This window comes from Tupaia chinensis, unplaced genomic scaffold, assembly GCF_000334495.1.
Source record: "Tupaia chinensis unplaced genomic scaffold, TupChi_1.0 Scaffold139677_1, whole genome shotgun sequence".
NCBI classification, from domain to species: Eukaryota; Metazoa; Chordata; class Mammalia; order Scandentia; family Tupaiidae; genus Tupaia; species Tupaia belangeri.
In genome coordinates, this window is record NW_006199558.1 from 1,734,107 (window position 1) to 1,757,073 (window position 22,967).

General features: G+C 36.3%; 1 pseudogene; it reads right to left on the reverse strand.

Annotated features, from left to right (window-relative positions):
- Window positions 1-411: 411 nt before the first annotated feature.
- Window positions 412-22,967, reverse strand: part of LOC102500945 (trifunctional enzyme subunit alpha, mitochondrial pseudogene) — a 28,075-nt pseudogene continuing 5,519 nt past the window's right edge.

Consider the following 22,967-nt stretch of genomic DNA (forward strand, 5'->3'; position numbering starts at 1 on the left):
ATTTCCCATTATTATTATTACTTTTTTTTTTTTAGAGAGGCTGATTTGGTTTTTATTGCTATGTGTTTGGCTAGGTGCAAAACTGTCCTCCCCACCAATGATCACTGGCTTCCTGGGAGGAACAGATAGCAAAGCGGCTCCAGATGGCTCTGTGCAGCCACTTTGGGCCTCGGGCCTTATCAAATGAGCACAGTGGGTTCCACCTTCCAATATGAAATGCAAACTCTTCACAGTCAGACTTCACCAGGTCAGACAGGTGGTCAGAGTTGAAGGCACTTTTAATCAAGGAGCAAGCTAATGCCCAAGTCTGCCTTCCTTTGGTTACTGGGATAAATCTAGACACTTCATTGGTGGAGAAGCAGCAGCCCTGCAGTGGGGTAGTGCACTTACTGAATAGGGCGCATGCCCTGCTCAGTGGTAGAACTTCTTGCTAGGGCTGCTGGCATGGTCCAGGAGCAGCTGGCATGGAGTGAACTGCTTTCTGTAGGCAGCCTCATACTTCTGGAGCTGGTCCACAATCTTCTGAGCACCATACGGATCCATGAAGCAGAAGGGCCCTCCGAGACAAGGGGGGAAACTGAGGCCAAAGACAGCTCCAGTGTCTCCCTCTGCAGGTGTGGCCAAGATCCCTTCCTACAGGCATAAGACTGCCTCATTCACAATCCTTGTCACCAGGCAGTACTGGATGTCTTCGTCAGAGGAGACCTCAGACTTAGGAGGCACCTTCACACTTGCCAAAACACTGTCCATGTCAGAACTCAGACTCTTATTCTTCACACCCTCCTGGTAGATGTAAAAGCCCTTTCCAGACTTGCAATCCAGGAAGCCTTGGACACCATCTACTTCAGCAGGTCTATGTTTCCACCCCCAAACCACTCCCCAAAGGCTTTGCCTAGATCTTCTGCCACATATTTTGCAACATCCATGCCAACTTCATCCACCAGTGTGGAAGCACCCACTGGAAAGCCAAAGCTTGTGGTGATGGAATCTAGCTTCTTAGGGTCAACGCCTTCCTGGAGGATCTGGATGACTTCGATCATCATGGGTGCAAGACATCTGGTGGTATAGAAGCCAGGACCATCCTTAACCACAACAATGATCTTCTCTCCTTGAGACCAACTGCCACAGCTGACTCAGTCCTGTCCTTGGAGGTTTTCTCAGTCATGATGAACTCCAGCAGCTGCATCTTGTCCGTGGAGGAGAAGTAGTGCATGCCAATCACCTTCTCAGGCCATTTGCTGAGAGCAGCAATTTCACTGATTGGGAGTGCAGATGTCTTACTGGTAAAGACACAGTGATCTGGAATCACAGCTTCTACTTCCTTTAGCACTTTGTGCTTGAGACCGAGGTCCTCAAACGCAGCCTCAATCATCATGTCGGCCTTCTCAAAACCATGGTAATCAAGCTGCCCAGTCAAGTTGCTGAAGATGGAATCTCTTTTAAATGATGTTAGAGCTTTCTTCTTCACTTTATCATTCAATCCTTTGAATACTTGCTGCTGTCCTCAGCCCAGCCTGGCTAGTGTGGCATCTTTCAGTATGGTCTTCAGCCCCTTATCCATGGAGAACTGGGAGATGCCAGCTCCCATCAGTCCTGCACCCAGAATAGCTAGATGCTTAACACCCTTCTGTGGAGCTCCAAATTTATTCTTCTTACACAGGACCAGGCCATGGTAAAGTCTTATCAAGGCCTTTGATTCTTTGGTCATTGCTAGCTCTCCAAATTCTGAGATTCAGAGAGATTGCCAGCATCATTCCCTTGCTCGAGTCCAGTCTTGACCACATTAATTATTTCCAGAGGTGCAGGATAAAGGCCTTCAGTCTGCTTTCGCATTTTTTTCTTCTACCTTCTTATAAACTTGTTGCCTGACAAATGGAATGGTCATGGTGTATGATGTCAATTTTTCCACCAATCCTTTTTCTCTCTTAGGAGAGATCTCCTCGGCTAGTCCTTTAGCAAAAGTAACTGCAGCTTCTTCTAGGTATTCAATAGTCTGTTCCTCTGGAGTTTTATTCCTGGTCCTAGGGGTTCCACCAGTTGGTCAACCAGACCCATCTTCTTTGCTCTGTCTGCACGAATGTTCCTAACAGTCAGCATCATGTCAAAAGCAGCAGACATACCCACTATTTTAGGCAACTTCTGTGTGCCTCCTGATCCTGGTAGGATGCCCAGCAAGACTTCAGGGGTACCTAATACTGTTTTTCTGTCTTTTGTTGCTATTCTGTATTGGCATGCAATAGCAAGCTCAAGTCCTCCACACAGGCAGGATCCACAGATGGCGGCCACAATAGGCTTGGTGGACTTCTCAAGTTTCTCAAACATTCTCTGTCCTTCCTGTGATAACTGCGTTACTTCTTGAAAGGTCTTGAAAAAGGCTAACATGTTGACATCAGCACCTACAACAAAGCAGCCTGACTTCAATGAGACAAGGATGGCACTTCTGACTTGATCCTTAGCCCAGATTTCATTACTTCTACGAACTCTTAATGTAGTTCTTTATTCAGTGTATTTACCTTTGAATTAGGTAAATTAATTCAAATAACTGCCACATTCCTTTTGACTCCATAGCTGATATGGGTTCTAGTTAGCAAAGCAGAAGAGCCTGTAAAGTTGTGGCATATATAACCTCGGGAGCAGAAGGTCCTGATAGCAGTGAAACGTCGGAGGCTGCCAACTGCCCAGGAGGATACAATCTTGAGCCAGAGAGGACAAAAGTGGGTAGCACTTCCATTATTTTTTCCTTTAATTTTTTCTTTAACATTTAGCAAGCTAAACTCTGTGAAGATTCAAATAAAATGGCTTCATCCCATGACTTTCAAATGTGTTGGGTTGGGTCTCCTTCCTGTCAGTCTGAGCAACTCTGACAGATGCTATATCTTCTCAATCACATCATTTTGACTAGCCATGACATTTTTTCTTTTAATTTTTTTTTTGGGGGGGAGAGGTTTTTGCTACAGGGTGCATGCACTCACCAGAGAGACAGACAGAGACAGAGAGACAGAAAGCGAGAAATAACCTCCCAGGACGCATGACCACGTCGCAATCCCTTCTCCTCCATTCTCTCAGGATCATGGGCATGCATGCACAAGCGCCCAGCATGAATTTAAGTCACTGGGTCCGGGACTCGAACCACAGTTGACTACATGGGAGTCGAGTGACATAGCTATTACGCTAACTGCTGGTCCCATTTTAAATTTAACATTTAGTCATAAAAAGTTCAGTAATTTAATTTTAAAAGATTCTGTAATTTTAGCATAAAAAGCTCAGGATAAAAGATATATATAGTTTCAGAGGCCGGCAGATGGTGTGGTGGTTAAGGCAGCCGGACTCCCACATGGCTGACTTTAGTTCAAGTCCCAGACCTGGCAGCTTGCTTTCTCACTCTCCTTCTCTCTCTCTGTCTCTCTCTCGTCAACTTCAAAAATAAAAAAATAAATAAAATAAAAATAATGACAATGAATTTTGAAAAGATCAAAAAAATAAAAAGATAAATATGGTTTCTACTTCACATGATACATGAAGTAATCGACTCATGTGGGTCAGGTTGCAATGGCATGTACTGCTAAAATGCTATGCACCACAGTCTGGGACCATGTGGAGGACTGGATTCCACAGTCACCATGACACATTCCTGTGACTCAGGAGGTGAAAGCAGAAGGATAGAGGTCTCCAGGATGGCCTGAACAAAGAATGAAAACCCTGTCTAAAATATAATAGAGGCAGGCATAGTCACACCTACCTGTATTTCCAGCTAGGAATCTGAGGCAGGAGGATCATGACACATAGAAACTCTTATTTAAAAAAAAAAAAGAAAGAAAGAAAGAAAGAAATTAATCCCCTATGTTTACAGGGCTCTCCATCAAACCATGAGAGTACAGATGGTCACATATTTTCCTTTCTCACTTTCCTGGCATCATTAATAATCCATATATTAATTTCTAAATAAGAAGTAAGCACCATCTTTATTTTTCCCAGAGGTTTTTTGCCTTAGGATGTGTGTACTTACCAGAGAAAGACAAAGACAGTGAGAGGGAAAGTGAGAAATTGCCCCCCAGGGGATGGCCACACCAAAGTCCCTTTTTCTCCATTCTTCTCTTGGAGTCCTGGGCACACACGCACATGTACCCAGAGTGATTTTGAAGCCACTGGGTCCAGGACTCAAACTAGAGTTGGCCAAGTGGGAGTCCAGCAACATAACCACTATGCCATCTGCTATCCTCAAGAAGTAAGCACCATCATCTCTCATCAAATGTATGGCACTAAAACTTTCCATGGACAAATGTGTAACCAACCTTTCTCTAGGAATTCCTGTACCAATGGCCTCTGCATTTTCTGCAGCTCAGCAGACATCCATCCAGAGCATACCTACTGTTTTCTTCTTTTTAGTTACCTCCCAAGCTTAATAAATGGTAATCCTGAGCAGCCATCAAATGCCTTTGCAGGGATTATACACAGGACTTTTCCCCAAAGATTATGGTGGTCTATCGGCCTTTCCAAAAGCCCTGTATTAATATGCCTTCCATCAGTTTCTCTGTGGAACATAGGATTACCTATCTCCTAGTGTTAGCTCTAGAGCTTTTGCTTTATTTCAAGACAACTGGAAGCATCTCATTTCCAGATCTCTTAACTGTTGTACTTATTAGATGAGAGTTCTCCTACATCCCCTCATTTAAGTGAGAAGCTCACTGTAACTTCTTGCCTATTTCCACTCTCCTGGTGCTGATAGAGAAGGGGGAGGGTGGTTTAACTGTGTGAGGCAGAATGTATTTGATTTTTGGATCCTTTAGTTTCCCTGTACACATCAAACTCAGCAATGTTTACTCACTTTCATAAGTGTAACTTCCCTCAGTTCTCTCCAGACCATGCAACATTTAGATTGGTATCACTATCAACATTATTGTATAATAACATACTTATAATTTTCTGAACTAGGAAACTAAAGTCTTCATTAGAATTTGTTAACAGTATTTAATCAAATTGGCACTCTCAGCTAACTCTCTTTGGTGCTGGAGGCAGTGTGTTGAACTGCAGCATTGGAAGCCACATGGCTGATCACTGGTTCAGATCCTGAGTTGATCTGAACCATGCTGGGTTTCTGCACCCAAGATATTGATGAGCTAGAGGAAAAAGGAACCATGGTGTGATAAGACCCTGTCAAAGTTACCTCTCCTTCCTTGAAATAAATAACTTAAAAAGATGGGGGGTTAACAGGTGCCATGATGGTTGGGGTGCTAGACTCCAACATGGCCAATCGTAGTTCGAGTCCTAGATATGAGGCTTGCTTTCTCACTTTCCCTCTCCCCCTTGCTCTCTCTGTCTCTCACTAGTGCGTGAACATTCCTTATAGCAAATTAAAATAATAATAGTAATAATAAATAAAATTAAATAAATAATTCTTTTAAAAAAACGATGACATTCCAAAACATATTGTCCTATTGCTTCTGTATTCTTTCTAATAAGTAACTAAAAATAATTTTGACTATTTATTAACAAGTATAATTCTCATTTTATATCAGAGTTGTAGTATACTCAACTATTCCTTTTGTTATCATGCTTTTATGAGCTTGATTTTTAGATATCATTATAGCTTATAAAAGAACTAAGCAGATGACATCTAGCATTTGAAATCAAGCTTCCAGTTCCAGGAATAACTTATTAGGTAAGTCTTACCCTTGATAGAAGCTGATTTAGCAAATTATGTTCTCACATTTCTCTTTTGTTCATTTAGATATCTGATGGACCAAACAACACAGGGCTTCTGAACTCTTCCCTGAATGTTCATCTTCTGTGCATTTCATAATGAACACATTGATGAATGTTGGCACCACCCTGGATTCTAGGGAAATCTGCACTTTCCCAGAGGCACAAGAAACTTCCAAAACAACAAATTTTTCAAACTAAACTTGCATAATTTGAAATTGCTTTGTTACAATATGGATGAGAATTCTGTCATCAGGCTTTTGATTTAGTTTGTGAAATTTAATTTGCAACTGTGAGTAGAAATGCTGATAAAAATTAAACGGATGTTCTACTTTCAGATTAAGCAAAGAAGAAGCAGGTAAACAGGAATAAAGCTTGCTAATTTTGACCACCAAGCTTTTCTAAGGCAGGTATTGTAAATTTTATTTTTGTGTCCATCATGGAAATAAGAATACTCTGAATACAACATGCATTCTCTTAAAGAATGACTAGTGTACCGTGTGTGTAGGGCTGTAATAGTTGGTTATAGGTCAAATATTTTTCCTTAAGAAAAAGTAGAGAATAGTTCAGCAACCAGAATTGAAGTAGTTCAAATACAAATAGACAGGGTACTTTCCCAGTGAAATATTATCCAAAAACAAAACAGGAAGGTTTAATTAGCAGTCCAGCAAGTTCTTCTAAGGTTTGAGCTATCCCAAGAAAGATATTTTTTTCCAGGAACCTTAGGATGTGAAATGTTTTGGCATCTATTTCTATTTCTGGGGAAAAAAATCAAGAGTTGATGCATGAAATTTGTAATCCTATATACAAGGTGACATGGGCTGAAGCAATTAATATTTACTTATAATGTTTATGGCATATCGGAATCAAAATATGAATCATTATTTTTGTCTTTTCTCTTATAATTTTAGAAGCTTGAGACACTTGAGTATATTTAAAAGGAGAGGATCTCCAACTAACCAAGACTATAATTCTCCTTCTTTAACAGTCATTAGGTTCAATGAATTTATAGTTCTGGGTCAGAGGGGTGGGAGGCTTGTGTCTCTCTTAAAACATACTGAAACCATTTTCCAAAGTTTTATTTCAAATTCCTGAGGAAGGAAAACAAATCATTTGACTTTTTTTCTTTATTTCTCATGAAGATTTGATAATTATTGGGGGCAGAAAGTGGCATGGCAGTAATATGTGACACTCTGCAAGGCAGACTCACATGGGAAGGTTCTAGGTTGGCATCCAGGGACCTCTCTGAGTACAGACACATGCATGCTCAAGATCCATGGCTGGCTGAGGCTAGAATGGATTGTCGTGTCAAGACCTATATGGGTACAATCTCTCTGTCTCCATCTGTTTTTCTCTTGTTCATGGAAGAAAAAAATAATCTTTAAAAAAGATTTATAACTATAATTTTACTTAGAAAAAAAGGGGTAGACCTCAATGCATTGCCAGTTTTATTGAATGAATTATCCTATCTTCTTTCCAATTTCACTATGAAAAGTAATAAAGTCAATAAATATTTAATAACTCTGTTTACAAAAGCAACATTAAGTGGAAAGATGAAGTAATGAATTATGTCATTTCCCAAAAGATGTTCTGCATAATTCAAGTTTTTCAAAACAATAACAGATAATTCACAAAAGAAATGTATTCTTTAGAAAAGTAAGTGTAGATAATACTGGATTAAATATATTAGAGAGATTAATTTACTCAGGATATGTGAGTAGGAGGGTTAGAGTGCCCCCAAAACTTAGTCCTTGGCCTCATCTTCATATTCACTTGGTATTCTCATCCATTTTTATTGCTTTAAATGTCATCTTCATACACCTCTTAATATACCTAGCCCTGACATCTCCCCTGAACTCTAGACTCAGACTCTTACTCCTATCTACAACAACCTACTAACATCTCCCCATGATGTTTAATAGTCCTCTCAAATCTATCATATCCAAAACTTAACCCTTATATTATTCCCTAATCCTGTAACAGTCTTGCTTGTCTCAGTAAACAGCAACTTCATTCTTCCATTCACTCAGGCAAAAAATAAAAATAACATGGAGTCATCCTTATCTCCATTCATTATCTCATACCTTAAGAGCTATTATATCATGAATTCACCTGCTTTTAAACACCTGTAGTAAATATGCTGGTCCAAATTCCTGTCATATCTTACCTGAATTATTGCAATAGACTCCTATATGGAGGTCCCCTGGGGGCTCATGGCCACCTTAGTCTACCCTTAATACAACAGCAGAGTTGTTTGACTCTTCAAATACTCAACTGCAATCATGTTATCCATCTGCTCAAAAACCTCCAATATCTTCATATTTTAAGTAAAAGTTCTCCTGATGTCTTCCATGGTAATTTGTCTTCTGGCCCTGGTTACTTCTTTATGCTCTGACAACTCGTCTCATTCATTCTGCTCCAATCATTTAAGTCTTCATACTAACAGAGGAAATTCATAAAGGCAAGTGTTTTTGTCAGTGTTTACTGTTGTGTTCCAGTGCCAATGAGGTAGCTGATGCATATTAGGTGCTCATTATTATTATTATTATTTGATGAATGACTTCACTGGAGTATTCTGAGAGATGTTCAAGGCATAGATGACCTAATTATTGATTCTCCCTCCTGGGAGTCCATGAAGATCAAAGTTACCCACTAACAGTTCAAGAGACCTAACTGATTTGTAAAGTGAGTGAAATTAACTTTAATTTCTAGGTGAGAACTGATTGTTTATTCCCTAAAGAATGATTTTTTTAACTTGATTGTAATTATTATTTTTTAATTTGCTACAGGGTACATGCCCTCACCAGAGAGAGACAGAGAGAAAGAAAGTGAGAAACCAAGCTGCCAGGTCCAAATTTCAAATTGATTCAAACTGTAGTAGTCTAGGAGTTCAGTGCCTTAACCACCACACCACCTGCTGGCCGCACTAAATTCAATTTGTAAATTAATGCTTCTGTAAAGTAGTATGCATTCCACTGCTTTGCAATCTGTCAGGATTGTTAACATTTTAAGATTCTTGTTCATTGTACTTGAAACAGAAATATCATACCATGAGGTAAAAAATTAAGCTTTCAGGGAAAATGCTTGCATATAAAGTACTGATCATCTTTTCATCAGAGCCAGAAAAATATTGGTTTAACTTTAAGGCTAGCTGAGGGTGTTAATGACTAACTATTCAAAGCAGCATGAGAATAATGGTCTAAATTGACCTAAAACTCCATGATATCTGTATTCACTTACTTGCAGACGATGGATGACACACAGCCATACTATAAACTTCCAGTAACATTTCTCTGTGCATATTATTTGTGAATTATGACTGGCAAAGTGACTTTCAGAGTAATGTCAAACTATGTTGCAGCTTAATTTTTGAGAAAAATAGCATGCAATCAGTTTCCAGAAGAAGGGCAATAAAAGTCAAGTTAATTTAAAGATATTTTCAATATAATGACTTTAATCCATCAAAGTATAATTTTCAGAATATTCAAAAAACCTTCCTTTCATGTATATTATTAGTGGAAAATTACCTCTTCTAAACCACAGGTATTAAATTAATAGAGTGAACACATGGCTAAGATTTATTAACTCTTTTTTTTTAATTTTTTTTTTTGAAGAGGTTTTTGCTATTGGGCGCGTGCGCTCACCAGACAGACAGAGAAAGACAGAGAGACAGAAAGCGAGAAACCCCCCCCCCAGAAGGGATGGCCATGCCGCAATCCCTTCTCCTCCCTTCTCCTCTCGGGATCCTGGGCATGCACGCACACGTGCCCAGCGTGAGTTTAAGCCACCTGGTCTGGGACTCGAACCGTGGTCGACTACGTGGGAGTCCAGCAACATAGCCATTACGCTAACTGCCAGTCCTGGATTTATTAACTCTTTAATGAGGGAATCAAGAAGATGGCAAAGCTGGTTAAAAGGACTTTGAGATTTGGGGTATTTATACACATTTAAAAATATGTTTTAATAGGGCCCAGCAGGTGGCATGGTTGTTAAGGTGCTGGACTCCCACATGGCTGACTACAGTTCAAATCCTGAACCTGGTGACTTGAAAAATCATGCTGGGTGTGTGTGCATACATGCCCAAAATCCCATGAGAAAAAGGAAGAAGAAGAAATTGCAGCATGGTCATCTCCCCTGGAGGATGATTTTTTACTTTCCCTTTCTCTGTATCTCTCTGTTTCTCTCTTCTCTGGCAAGCACATGTACTCTCTATGACCAAAAAAAAAAAAAAAAGAAAAGAAAAAAAAGAAAAAGAAAAAGAAAAGTTGTAATGAGATTCCTATTTTATTTACAAGACTGCTTACCTTCAAGACAATAAAACCATAACCTGTATGATTATGTTTTTTTACCCAAAAGAAATCATTTGATTCCAACAAACTCTACCAAATAATATGTGGGCCTCAGTTAATAGTAAATAATGAGATGAGTCATACCAGGTCACATTCCTCTGAACAAGCACTATTCAATGGAAATATAATTCAATTAGCATATATAATTTTAAATTGTCTAATAGATATTTCAAATAATAATAATAATTCTTCAATAGTTTGTTTTGTTTTTGGTTTTTTTGCGGATTTTTTGTGTTTTTTTTTAAGAGAGATTTTAGCTATAGTGCACATGTGCTTGACAGAGAGACAAAGAGAAAAAAAATGAGAAATCATCCCCCAATGACCACACTGCAATCCCTTCTACTCTGTTCTCCTCTCAAGACTTTTGGCAGGCACGCGTGCTCACACACACACACACACACACACACACACATACACACAGCATGTTGTAAGCATCTGAGTCTGGGACTCAAACCACAGTAGGCCATGTGGGAGACAAGCACCTTAACCACTTCGCCACCTGCTGGCCCTCTTCAATAGAGTTTTATAATTTTTTTTAATATGTCCTATGAGATTATTTCTAGGTATTGCACATGTTTGACAGCTATAAATTGCAACACTTTTTTTCTAATATTTTCCAGACATTGCTTTTGGAACAGAAAAATGGTATACATCTTTGTATAATTATTTTATGTGGTGACATTAGTGAACTACTATTTTCTCTATTTTTTTTTTTTGGTTGATTTTCATGGATTTTTCACGTGAGCAATCATTAAATAAGTAATGATAATTTTACCTCTGTTTTCTAATCCACTTAACTTTAATTTTGTCTTCTTAATTGCATTGTTTTTTGTTTCTGAAACATGTGGAAACATGGACTCCCCCTAAAGGTGGGGGGAGATTAAATGAAAAATGTAACAATAAGTTTTAAATAACCCTATCCATCAAGAATATTACTGTGTCATTTTTAACATGTAATGTAACATTATATTTTACCATCTTGTTTTATATTAAGTTTACAAAATCTGCTCTTTCTTTTACACTTACAGCACATCTCAATTCTAACCAGCCACAGTTTAAGTGTCAATAAGCTTACATGGTAAGTCGCTATTATATTAGATAGTATAGTTTTAGATAATTAAATAGTCAGTGATGGGCTGGTTAACCAATGTCCCAGGATAATGTTAAAAGGTCATGCTGTGTTTCTTTAGCCTTATTTCTAAGTTTTGTGCATTCTCTTAACTTTTTCAAATAGAAATTTTATTCTTCTTTATTGCTTTCTTAAGAGTTTATTTCATTGTCTTTTATAAATTCTTTATTTAATATCCCAGAAATTAAAATAGCAAATAAAATCTTTCTACACCTTCATCTTATTTAGAAAAACAAGTGCTTTTTAAAAAGTTATTTTTAAAGATATTTTTATTAATCATATATACTATGTTGTTAAGCTTCTAGCTAAAGATTCTTTTTTTTTTTTTGAGACAGATTTTTGCTATAGTGTGTGTGCACTCACCAGAGAGACAGAGAGAGACAGAAAGTAAGAAATCATCCCCCAGGGGGGATGACTATGCCACAATCCCTTCTCCTCTGTTTTCCTCTTGGGATTTTGGGCATGCACACACAGGTGCCTGGTGTGAGTTTCAAGCTGCCGAGTCTGGGACTTGAACCATGATCAACTATGTGGGAGTCCAGCATCTTATCCACTACTACACCTGGCCTTGCTGGCCCCAAGAGTCTTTAAAATGTAATTGAACTATTCTAGCAATAGCCATCATAGCAAAGATAATAACTAAGATATATTGAGGATTATTATAAGCCAACTACTCTAAATCTCCTTATATTTATCATCTAACTTAATTTAATTCTCACAAAAACTCTTTAAGATAATATCATTTTAGAGATGAGTTAGGAGAATTTACATAAATTTCCAAAAGCCATACAACTTATAAAAGGCTTGTAAATAAGATCCAGTCTCCTTAACTACAAAGCTTGAGCTATTAATCACTATGTTGTCTGGAAAGATGGCTTCAAATTAGCCCTTTCAATCCATTTCCATTAAATATCTTAAATATTTGCTATGCAAATTAAAAATAAGGATTCATTATATGAACAATGGTATTTACATTTTCTTTATTCTGAACAAATTATCTGTTTCCTGCAATAGGTTCTGAATCTAAACAAACAAACAAAAGGTTTTATGACTAACTATAAAAGTTACTATTTTGTCACTATTTAAAACATTACTAAGGATCAAGGGAAGAATGGGAACATATATTTAAAACACTGAAAGAAAACAATTTCAACCAAGACTAATATACCCAGCAACATTATTCTTCAAATGAGAAGAACAAGTAAAATCATTCCCAGATTAAAGAAAAAAAACTTAAAGAATTTACAAATACTAAACCAACTTATCAAGAAGTACTAAAGGAAATACTATATCAGGAAAACTAAAGAAAGACAACATAAGTAAGAGAACACAAAATAACCAAAAATGGCAGGCATAAGTCCACAAATATTGATAATAACATTGAATTAATGGGTGAAATTCTCCAAATAAAAGACACAGACTGTCTAAACGGAGAAAATATCAGGAGCCCTCTATATGTTTCTTGCAAGAAACACTCCTCATGGATAAAGATACATATAGAGTAAAAGTCAAGGACTGGAAAAGATATTACGTGTAAACAGAAACTAAAAACAAAAATTTATTTGAAAAAAGGCTGGAGTTGCAACAATGATACTAGACAAAATAGATTTTAAGACAAAAATTGTAAGAAGAGAAAAAGAAGAAAACCACACAACACTAAAAGGACTAATTCCCCAAGAAGATGTAACACTTATAAACATCTATGCACTCAAAACTGGAGCACTCAAATATATGAAAGACTGCTAGATCTAAAGCGAGAGCTAGACTGTAGCACATTAATCATCAAGGATCTCAACACCCCATTGTACCCTCTGGATAGATCATCTAGACAAAAAATAAGCAAAGAGATACAGGATTTAAAATATATTATAAACCTAATGGACTTGTTAGACATCTACAGAACTTTCCACCCAACAACCACAAAATATGTATTTTTCTCACTCCCACATGGAAGTGAGAAAAGATTTTCCAAGATCGATCACATGATAGGGCACAAAACAAGCTTTTGTAGATTTAAAGGAGAAGAAACTATATCCAACATCTTCTTTGACTATAATGAAATTAAACATAAAATCAACTTTAGAAATAAAACTCAAAAAATATACAAATACATGGAAACTAAGCAATCTACTCTCTATTTTTTGGAGAAGTTTTTGCTATAGGGCGCAGCACTCACCAGAAAGACAGAGAGAAATAGAGAGACAGAAAGTGAGAAATCACCCCCCAGGGGGGATGGCCACGCTGCAATCCCTTCTCCTCCTTTCTCCTCTCGGGATCTTGGGCATGCACACACATGCACCCAGTGTAAGTTTAAGCCACGGGGTCTGGGACTTGAATTGTGGTTGACTACATGGGAGTCCAGCTACATAACCGTTACGCTAACTGTTGGTCCCAACAATCTACTCTTGAATGACCTCACAACCACTGAAGAAATTAAGACTGAAATCGAAAGACTCATTGAAACCAAAGATAATGAGCATAAGAGTTTTCATAATCTATGGGAGATAGGGAAAGCAGTAATCAGAGGGCAGTTCATTACAAATAGTGCTCACCAGAAAAAAAATTAAAAGATGACAAATAGATAATAACACATCTCAGGGAACTGGAGAAACAACAACAGCAGCAAACACGAGAATATCAGGAGAAAAGAAATAATAAAGATTCTAGTAGAACTAAATGAAATATAGAATAAGCAAACTATACAGAAAATAAATTTAAAAACCAAAAGCTGGTTCTTAAGAAGATAAAGTTGATACACCATTAGCTAGGCTAATCAAGAATAGAGAAAGGAACCAGATAAATCATATTAGCAATGAAACAGGCAATATTACAACAGATATAATGCAAATAAATAGACCATTAGAGAATACTCTGAGTGACTACATGCCAACAAACAAAATCTGGATGAGATGGACAAATTTCTGAACAGATACAATGAAGATTGAATCAGGAAGACAGAGCTTGAATTGACCAGTAACAAGTAATGAGATTGAATTAGTAATAAATAGTCCCCCAACAGAGAAAAGCTCAGAAATAGCTTCATTTCTGAACTCTACAAAACTTTTCAAGAAGAGCTAATCCCATTCTACTCTATTTCTAAAAACGCAAAAGAAGGAATACTTCAAAATCCGTTCTATGATGTCTCCATCACCCTGATCCCTGAAACAGAAAAGAACATAACACAAAAAAAGAAAACTATGGACCAATATTCCTGATAAATACAGATGCAAAAATTCTCAATAAGATCCTAGCAAATTGTATTCAACCACACATTAAAAAGATTATACACCACAACCAGGTGGGACTTATTCCAGGGATACAAGGGTGAGTCAACATATGCAAAGTAATAAATACAGTAAATCACATTAATGGAAAGAAAGAGAAAAACCATATGATATTATCAACCAATGCAGAAAAAGCATTTGATAAAATATTATATCCCTTTATGATTAAGACTCTCAACAAAACTGGAATAGAAGGGACATTACTCAACACAATAAAAGTCATATATTGAAAGCCCATAGCTAACATCACACTGAATGGGGAAAAGTTTCCTTTTCCATTATAAACTGGGACAAGACAAGGCATCCCACTTTCTCTACTCCTTTTCCATATAGTACTGGAAGTTCTAGCCAATGCAATCAGACAAGAAAGTAAAATAAAAGGCATTTAAATAGGAAAAGAAGTGAATATATCTCCATTTGCAGATGATGTGATTACACACATAGAAAACCCAAAAGAATCCACAAAAAAACTACCGAAAGTGGTAATTAAATACAGTAAAGTGGCATGATACAAAATCAGTGTACAGAAATCTATAGCATTTCTCTATACTAACAATGAACAGACTGAGGCAGTATTAAGAAAAACGATCCCATTTACAATAGCCACACACACACAAAAAGCATGAATAAATCCAACCAAAAATGTCAAACATCTCTACATGGAAAAACTATGAAAAAATAAAAGAAAGAAAGAAAATTGAAAATGACACAAAAGAGTGATTGGAAGTATTAATTTAATCAAAATATCAATTTGTTCCAAATTAATTTATGAACTCATGCAGTCCTGATTAAATTACCAGAGATATTCTTCAATAAAATAGAAAAAAAATCTTAAAATTTGTCTGGAATTATAAAAGGCCCCATATAGCCAAAGCAATATTGTGCAAAAAGAATTAAGAGGCATCGCACTTCCTTACCTCAAAAATATATTACAAAGCTGTGATAATCAATACATTTTAGTACTGGTACAAAAAGGGGCATATAGGCCAATAGAATAGAATAGAGAACCCAAAAATAAAACCCAAAGTGTACAACCTACTAATTTTTGACAAAGGGCACAAGACAATCCAGTAAAGAAAAGAAAACCTCTTCAACAGAAGGTGCTGGAAAAACTGAATATACACTTGCAAAAGAAATGAAACTAGATGTCTATATCTCACCAGTAACAAAAATCAACCCAAAATGGATCAAAGATCTAAACCTGAGAGCTCAATCTATAAAACTAATGGTGGAAAACACAAGAGAAACTCTTAGAGACACTAGAGTAGGTAAAGACTTCTTAAATAACACCCTCCAAGCACAGGCAATAATCCCAAAAATAGCAAGTGGGATTCCATCAGGTTAAGAAGCTCTGCACAGAAAAAGACACAATCATTAGAAAGAAGAAACAATCCTCAGAATGGAATATATTTGCAAACTATGTCTCAGATAAGGAACTGATAACCAATATATAAAGGCAATTTAAGCAGCTTACTTAAAAAAAAAAATCCAATTTAAAGATGAGTCAATGATCTGAATAGACAACTCTCCGTGGAAGACATATAAATAGCCAAAAAGCATATAAAAACATACTCAACATCTCTTACCATAAAGGAGATATAAATCAAAACCACAATGATATAGCACCTAATCCCAGTTAGACCTGCTAAGATTAAAAAAATAAAGAATGATAAATGCTGGTGAGACTATGGAAAAAAGGGGACCCTCCCATACTGTTGGTGGAAATGTAAATTATTATAGCCATTGTGCACAACAATATGGAGCTTCCTCAAAAACCTACAAATAGAATTACCATATGATCTAGCATTTTCACTCCTGGGTATCTACCCAAAGGATAAGAAAATAGTCAGAAAAGCACTTGCACATCCATGCTTATTGCAGCATTATTCAAAATTGCTAAGACATGGAATCAATCCAAATATCCAAGAACAGATGAATGAGTTAAAAAAGTGTGACACATATACATACATAGCTATAAAAAACAAGATCCTGGCATTTGATAGAAAGTGGATGAATGTGAAAGTTTTAATGCTAAGCCAAACAGGCCTGAAAAGAAAGAGAGGCACTGTATGTCCCCTCTTAATATGTACTGAAAAGTCTGCACTCTGGGGCAGAAACTAAAAGATTATAAGGTATAAAAGCATGGAGAGCAGCTGTGGATATTAGAGACAGTGTGAGAGAAGGGTGGGCAATGGAGAGTATGAGCAGAGGAATCAAGGGAAATAAAGCAAAACATTTAATGGACGCAAAAATGGAAAAATATCAGTTGATGATAATATGCATGGGCCTTGACTGAACTAATGCATATATACAGTGTATTCACAGTGGGAAATTTTATTTTGTATGCTGTAAAGATGTACAGTGATTAAATGTAAAAAAAAAAAAAAAAGAAAAAAAGAAGAAGAAGAAAAAAAAAGATAAAACATTACTAAGAGATGAGGATGAACAATGATTCAGTGATAATGCAATTCTCTTCAAGGCTGATCTACACCGGAAGGTTCAAGGTTTAACCCTACAGAGAACCAGCAGTTAGTGTAATGGCTATGTCGCTGGACTCCCATGTAGTCGACTGCGGTTCGCATCCCGGACCTGGTGGCTTAAACTCACGCCAGGCGCGTGTGCGTGCGTGCTGAAGATCTCGAGAAGAGAATGGAGGAGAAGGGATTGCGGCGTGACCATCCCCCCTGGGGGCTGATTTCTCGCTTTCTGTCTCTATGTCTCTCTCTATCTGTCTGGCGAGCGCACGCGCCCTATAGCTAACACCTCTCCAACAAAAAAAAAAAAAAAAAAGTTTTAATGCTACAAACCTCCAGGATCACGTCCAGTGAGTGTGTGCTTACCCATGATCTAAGGTTGACTGAAGCTGGGGTTGGGGGAGAGGGGCAATCACAGCATGGAGTTCCTGGTAGGGTACTATCTCTCTGTCTCAGTTTCTTTTGCTTATGGAAGAAACAAACTTAAAAAGAAAAAAACATTACTAATGGAGAGAAGTTCTAATGTTAAATTTTTTGTAATGAGTTAACATTCAGCACTTTTATTCTATCTCAGTACTATTTTATAGTTTGTCTTTTAACTCCTCCTATTTGGTAGATGGAAAACAGAAAAAATTCATACTAATTCTCACAACAAAAATAATTTTGAAGGCCTTTTGAATTGAATAGGAAATAGAAAACAGAAATAAAATGGAAATAGGAAAAGATTATTGTTCATGATTTTGAAAAACATCTTCTCAAAAAAATACAACCAAGGAAAAGAAAATACAGCTTTACAACAGTAGTTCGGCACTTTTTCTTTTCTGTTTTTGGTTGAACTTGTATAAAGTAGAGAATAATATTGTTCCTGAAAATGCAGTAGGAATTGCTTATAAAGTTTCCTTGTCTATTACTTCTAAGAGAGGAAACTTCTAATTAGTAATTAGTGGGTATCAGTCTATTAATTTAATCTTTTACTAATAACGTCCCTTAACATTTTTAAGTCATTTGCCCATTTAAATTTGTTTTCCTAATGAACTATTAAATCATTACTTAGAATTTGATCATTGACAATGTCTGTTGTATATTTCATTACTTCACCTCCTCCATTGTGTGTTTTGTGTTTGCATATATACTCTTTTACTGATGATCAATCTTTGCAAATGTATGTCTAGCTTACTAATCTTAAAAATTAGCTCTCATCTTTGTAAGACCTATACCTGTCTTCTGTTTTATTATAATGATGTTATCTGTAGTATACTCTTATTTCTTTTTTTAATTTATTTATTTTTACATTTTTCCACATTTACTTTACATAGCAAAAAATTTTAGCTCATAATCCATAATTCTTGACAGTTTACAAACAACTTTCAAAATTTCAAAATACTGAATTTTAAAGATAATGTTCATGTTTTGTTGCTTCGTGTGTATTTTTCCTCCTTTTTTCCTATCTTCCTTATTTGAAGACTGAGATAATCAATATTCCCTTTTACTTTCTAAATATTATTTTCAAAAACATTTATCTCTATTCTCATGGTTATATTAGTTTTGAATTACCTCCTGGAGTAAGAAGGACACATTCTATAACATTATATTATGCTTTCTTAAATCCACTTGCATCATTGTCTAATATTCTTCATTTCTTTCAAATACTTGCCCTTTCACATGGAAAAATCACTCAATAAATTTAACTTAATATTTATCTTATTTATTTCATAAGAGAAAGTAGTGTCTTTCTCTACTATTTGATTATTAAATGTTATAATTTTGTCAATGGGTGAGGAAGAAAATATGAAGGTTAATAATTGAGTACTGGGGGGTAGGTGGTGGTTAAGGTGCTGAACTCCCTCATGGCTGAAGGTGCTGGACTCCCTCATGGCTGACTATGGTTTGAGTTCCGAATTTAGTGGCTTGCTTTCTATCTCTCTCTTTCTTTCTCTGTCTCTCTCTGGTGATTGCGTGTGGCCTATAGCAAGTTAAAAATAATAATAATAATAATAATAATAATAATAATAAACAAAGTTAAATAAATTTTTTAAAAAATAAATTGAGGGGGACCACCAGGTGGTATGGTAATTAAATGCCCTAAATTCCCACATGGCCAACCATGGTTCGAGTCCTGGATCTGGTGGTTTGCTTTCTCACTTTCTTTCTCTCTCTCTCTCTCTCTCTCTCTCTCTCTCTCTGTCTGTCTTTCTCTGGTCAGATTAAAAAATAATAACAAGTGGAATTAAATAAATAAATAATAATTTAAAAATAAATAAATAAATAGGACCAGCAGGTGGTGTAGTGGTTAAGGTGCTGGACACTCCCACATGACTGACCACAGTTCAAGTCCCAGACCTGGTGGTTTGCTTTCTCACCTCCTCTCTCTGTGTGTCTCTCCCTGCCAAATTAAAAATAAATGAATGCATAAATAAAATTAAATAAATAACTTTTTAAAATTAAAATAAATAAATAAGTAAATGGAGCTGGCAGGTGGCATGGTGGCTAAGGGTGCTAGACTCCCACGTTACTGACCATGGTTTGAGTCTCAGACCTGGATGTTTGTTTTCTCACTTTCTCTTTCTCTCTCACTCTAACTCTGTTCCTCTTGGGTCAAGTTAAAAATAAACAAAGTTAAATTAAAAAACAATTCTTTAAAATAAATTAATAAATTGAAAAAGGTTTTAAAAATTAAAATGAAAGAGATGCACTTCCTCCAAGAGCAAGGACAGGCAGGCTATAAATTGAACCATCACTGGTCCTCCCAAGTTTCAGTGTTAAACCTCCTAATTTTCAATGACTTTTTAGTAATACATTTCTAAAAGGAAAATTGTATTTTCTTATCTAAGCCTGGTCTATTAAAATGAGTATCTTCATGTTCAATGGACATTCAGTAATGGACTATTATAGTTTATTATTTCATAAGCGGCTTGAGATAAACCAGAAATAACAGAAACTTCCTCAGTCAGAACTTAAAAAATTATCTTGAGGGACCAGTAGTTAGCGTAATGGCTATGTTGCTGGACTCCCACTTAGTCAACCGCAGTTCGAGTACCGGACCTGGTGGCTTAAAATTCATGCCGGGCGCGTGTGCGTGCGTGCCCAAGATCCCGAGAGGAGAACGGAGGAGAAGGGATTGTGGTTTGACCATCCCCCCTGGGGGGTGATTTTTCTCTTTCTGTCTCTCTGTCTCTGTCTGGCGAGTGCACACGCCCTATAGCAAAAACCTCTCCCCCCCAAAAAATAAAATAAACAATTATCTTGAAAGAAAAAGGGTTCAAAAATTATCATCTATTTGAAATAATACTGGAAAGGCTCACAATTTCAGGGAAAGCCAAAGTATCTAGAAGAGGAAGCTAAACATGAAAACAGTACCAGCCAAATTGCTTACTACAGTCTCATGTGATAGGAAATGTCATGATAAGAGATTATCTAGTCAAATGAGACAATTTCATAGCAACCATCAGGCCTCAACATTTAAATCAAATTACCCTAAAACCTAGGGTTTTCTTTTGGTGGGTCTTGGTATTCTGTGGTCAAATCTATCATTTTTTAAAATACTTCATGATTTTTTGTTCAGTTTTAAGAAATGTCTTCTCTGAGTTCACAAGAGACATTCAGTTTTATAGATTCTTATTCTTTTGAATTCGTATTTTATTTTATACTCTTTTTTTTTTTTTGGAGAGATTTTCACTGTAGGGTGCGTGCGCTCGCCAGACAGACAGAGAGAGACATAGAGACAGAAAGCGAGAAATCACCCCCCGGGGGGATGGTCACGCCACAATCCCTTCTCCTCCATTCTCCTCTCGGGATCTTGGGCACACACGCACACGCGCCCGGCGTGAGTTTTAAGCCACCGGGTCCGGGACGCGAACCGCGGTCGACTACATGGGAGTCCAGCGACATAGCCATTACGCTAACTGCTAGTTCCCTTATTTTATACTCTTGATGACTCTAGAATGAAATGAAATTTGTTCATAACTAACAAGTTAGGGTTTTTCAAAGGGAAAGACAAGTGTTTTAGCTTTTAGTCTCACTCACTAAATGAAAAGATCTGTGTATTTATATGTGATAAAACAAGTTTTAAAGTAAAATGAATAAGATTATATAATTTTTAGTTTCTTTTTTAAAAAGAATTATTTTTTATTTAACTTTATTTATATATTTACTTATTTTTTAATTTGACCAGATAGGTACAGAGCGAGCGAGTGAGAGAGAGAAAGATGGAGAGAGAGAAAATGAGAAAGCAAGCCACTCAGTAAACAAGTATTACTATTGTAATCAGAAAAATGTCCAATAAATATTAAAACAAAAAATAGTGGATAAATAAAAATTCTCATCTTTAAAAAACTGTCCCTAGGCCAGTCCTATGGCCTAGTGGTTAAGGAAATTGTATCCTACATGGCTGACTACAGACAGAATCTCAACCCCAGTGGTTTGAAAAACACACTAGGCATCTGTGTGTGTGTGTGTGTGTGTGTGTGTGTGTGTGTATGCACGTGCATGTGTGCACATGCATGGGCCCAAAATCCTAACAGGATGGAGAAATGGAGAAGAGATTGTGGCATTACCATGCCTCTTCAATGGTCACTTTATCACTCTCTATATTTCTCTGTGTCTGGTGAGTACATGCACCCTCCCGCAATCTAAAATAGAACAAAAAACTGTCCCAAGAGTCCCAGTGCAGTAACCTAAGATCTCTTTGGTAAAGAAAATTGCCCTGAGACCAGCAGATGGCATAATAATTATATCCCTGGACTCCCATATGGCCAATCTCAGTTTGAGTCCTAGACCTGTAAGCTTGAAACTCACACCAGGCACATGTGCATGTGTGCCCTAAATCCCAAGAGGAGAATGAGGAGAAGGGATTACAGCATGGCCACTTCCTCTGGGAGAGGGTGATTTATCACTTTCTGTTTCTCTGTTTCTCTGGAAAACACACATGCCCTATAGCAAAAATCTTTAAAAAAAAAAAAAAAAAAAGGAACGATTACTGTATCTTTCCTCAGTGAGCATCAGCTAGAAGCATGAGTAACAGGTAGGTGCCCAGGGAATAGTTGTTAAACAACTTACTTTTAATTTTTTTAATTTTATGAAAGGGATTGGGTAAACATGGAGATTATGAATGTCCCCTTTGTCAGGTCTTAAAATACAGTGTTCTCTGAAATTTGTAAAATAATGTATCTTCAGAAATTCTTTCAATTTTGAATAGTTCATAGAAATCTGTGACTTCATGGAAACCTTAAAATATCAAATAAAGGGAAACTGAGAGTAAAAGGAATACCATCCAAATTGCTTAATTTAAACTCATAAAAGGATGTTGAGTCAAGAAGAGAACTGGCTAAAGGAAATGATTTCTGGCTAGCAGAAAGAAACCTTGAAGACTTAACTTTTTAGAACAATTTTCCATCTGGTTTAGATGGACTAATCTTATTTTTGTTACTATCTTCACAAATAAATGATAATCTGATCATGTTTTACTTCCATCGATTTCTATGGCCACATAGTTCTAATATCCAAAGAGTACTGACATATCCCTTAAAAATATAAAATTATACCTCACAAGCTGCTAAGTACAGTGTTTAAAAAAAAGCTGAATAAAATGTTTATTTTGACTATTAGTAAATGAATAGCTTTAGAAAAAGCAGGCAAAATAAAGGCTGCTATAGTCTCAAGTGTCTTTAGACTCAACTTATATATTTATTATAACCTATAATATATAAAATATCAAATTTGTTATAATGTAATACATTATTTATTAATAATAATGTATAGTACATTTATTATATATTATGTTAAAATGTATTATGATGTATTATATATTTTATATATAAAATTATATATTAGGTCATCAGGAAAGTCATGATGTATTTTTCTATGTTTTTCTATGCAAAAATGAGTAATGACTTTCCCATCTTAATTATATCATAGATATAATATATATAGGGTCATTATATATATCATAGATTATATATATATACATATATATGTGTGTGTGTGTGTGTGTGTGTATATATATATATATATATATATATATATATATATATAA